Below are 2,893 nucleotides of genomic sequence, written 5' to 3'. Positions count from 1 at the left end.
TTTTCTTCAACCTTTTCCTCCTGGAAAGTCTACCCCTCTGCTCTGATCATCAGAGAGCCTTTCTATTTTGAAGATGGTATACTGCTCGACTCATATAAGTCAATTAGATCTTTAAATTCAATTTCTTGAGGCCAGGTGCAGTGGCTCATGCCTGTAATCCCAGCACTTTGGGAGGCCAAGGCAGGCAGATCACTTGAGGTCAGGAGTTCAAGACCAACCTGGTCAACATGGTGAAACCTCGTCTCTACTAAAAACCCCATCTCTACTAAAAATACAAAAATTAGCCGGGCATGGTGGCATGTGCCTGTAATTCCAGCTACTTGGGAGGGTGAGGCACGAAATTGCTTGAACCCAGCGGGTGTGCAATGAGCTGAGATCGTACCACTGCACTCCATCCTGGGCAACAGAGTGAGACTCTGTTTCAAAAATAAATAAATAAATAAATTCAGTCTGTTGAAATTTTGTTCTTGACAATATGCAGTAATTCTTTGACTCCTCACCAAGATACCATTGTATTAGTTTGCTAGGGCTGCCATAACAAAGTACCACAAACAGTGGCTAAGACAACAGAAATTCATTATTTCACAGTTTTGGAGGCTGGAAGTCTGAAATCAAGATGCCAGCAGGGTTGGCTCCTTCTGAGAGCTGCAAGAGAAAGTTCTGTTCCAGGCCTCTCTCCTTGGCTTATAGACAGCCCTCTCCTCCCTGCATCTTTCTGCATAGTCGTCCCTCTGTGCACGTATCATTCTTCTCTTCACGTGCTGTTCTTTTTATAAGGACACCAGTCATATAGCACTAGGTCCCTACCTTACTCCAGTATAACCTCATCTTAACTAATTACATCTGCAACAACCCTATTTCCAAATGTGGTCACATTCCAAGGTACTGAGGGTTGCGGCTCCAGCATGTGAATTTTGGGGGGACGCAATTCACTCGTAACACTCTTAAATAAATTTTATCCCCTCTCTTTATTTTACAGAGGTAGAAAGTGAGGTCCAGATAAGTAACTTTCTAAGATCCGAGGGCTAATAAGTGGCAAAGCTTGGATTCTAACGTAGGCAGTCTGACGCTACAGCCCACATGCCGATATTCTTTTCTTGTCTTTTTTATTTTATTAACAAGCAGAATAATAAAAAACAAAAACACAACAATTTTAAAGCTGAAAGAGCAATAAGTCAAATTGCTGCTGCAGTTCACGGATGTACCTGGGATACATGCTCCCTTGTTGTGAGGCAGAATGTTGGCACAGGACTGTGCATTTATATATATATATATGATCAAGAAGAATCAGAGAACTGGAAACCACAGGAGACCAGAAAGTATCCATAACTTTTCATCAGGCAATCCCAAAGCGCTCTGCTCCTTTCCTTTTCTTTGCCTTTATATCCTCTGTGGTTCCAGTTCCAGCTGAACTTCTGACAATCCCAAATCACTCCTTCCTCTTTTTCAGTTTCTCATCATTTTCAGACTTTCTGGAGATTGAAGAGACATTCAAACCAAATCTTTGAGCTCTTTCCTTCAGCTTTCCCAGGTTAACTGTAGGTTATCAGATGACAGACAGGACAGACCTTTTGTGGGAACTGAGGAAATCCCACACCAAGCCTGTACGAGCAGCTTTCTTACTCTCCAAGCTCACAAGTACGTTGAACCATTTGGCCCTCTTCTGCATTTTCTCAGTCTGTGGTATTTCAGATATAATTTTTACCACTTTTTCTCTGCTGCCACATCCACAGTTTTTTCAAGGGGTTCTTCCTCTTTGACAGAGAGCTCTATGGACTTTGTTTCTTCTTCCTCTGTTTCATCTCCCAGTCCCTCTTTTTCATTTGCCTCCTCTTCAGCATGTTCTTCACAAGATATTCCTGGAGTCTATTGACAAAATCTTGCTTTATTCCCTTGGTCTCCAAACCACGAGCAAGACATTCTTGCTTTAGTCCAGCAAGCTTCAGCTTATGGAGCTCCACCGTCTGGGTTGCCATCTTGCTACCCCTCTTGCAAGCTTATATTCTATAGCCTCTCTGGAAAGCAAGAGAACTACCACAGAAATAAATTCCACCCCATGGAATTCCAGTTTTCTTTTCTTTTTTACATAGTGAGTCAAGAGATTGATGTGGGCTGGGAGAGCTGTGTCTGAGACTTCACTCTTGTTTGGAGAACCTGAACAATTACCTTCTACCCTCAAAAACCTAAAAATAAAACTACCATACAATCCAGCAGTCCCATTACTGGGTATATATCCAAAAGAAAGGAAATCAGCATCTGGAAGAGATCTCTGCACTCCCCTGTTTATTGCGGCACTATTCACAATAGCCAATATTTGGAAGCAACCTAAGTGTTCATCGACAGGTGACTGGATAAAGAAAAGGTGGTGTATATACACCATAGAGTACTATTCAGTCATAAAAAAGAATAAGATCCTGTCATTTGTAACAACATACCTGGAACTGGACATCATTATGTTAATTAAGTAAACCAGGTGCAGAAAGACAAACAACATATTTTCCCTCATTTGTAGGAGCTAAAAAATGAAAACAATTGAACTCATGGACACAGAGAGTAGAACAATGGTTACCAGAGGCTGGGAAGGGGAGTGGGGGCTGGGGTATGGAGATGGCTAAGGGGTACAAAAATATATTAATAGTTAGAATGAGTAAGAGCTAGTGTTTGATAGCACAACAGTGTGACTACAGTCAAAAATAATTTATTATACATTTTAAAATAACTAAGTATAGAATTATAATGTTCATAACACAAATAATAAATGTTTAAGATGATGGATAACCTCATTTGTCCTGATGTGATTATTACACATTAGATGCCTGTATCAAAATACCTCATATACCCTATAAACACATAAACCTACTATGTCACCATAAAATTTTTAATTTTAAAAAAT

At 40.4% G+C, this 2,893-nt stretch overlaps 1 pseudogene; it reads right to left on the bottom strand.

The window, feature by feature from the left end:
- Window positions 1–1,336: 1,336 nt before the first annotated feature.
- LOC105465775 (SAP domain-containing ribonucleoprotein pseudogene) lies at window positions 1,337–1,976 on the bottom strand (annotated as a pseudogene).
- Between the last annotated feature and the right edge of the window lie 917 nt (window positions 1,977–2,893).

Source organism: Macaca nemestrina, chromosome 2, assembly GCF_043159975.1.
Source record: "Macaca nemestrina isolate mMacNem1 chromosome 2, mMacNem.hap1, whole genome shotgun sequence".
In the NCBI taxonomy this organism is placed as follows: domain Eukaryota; kingdom Metazoa; phylum Chordata; class Mammalia; order Primates; family Cercopithecidae; genus Macaca; species Macaca nemestrina.
This window is presented reverse-complemented; position numbering and strand designations above follow the sequence as displayed.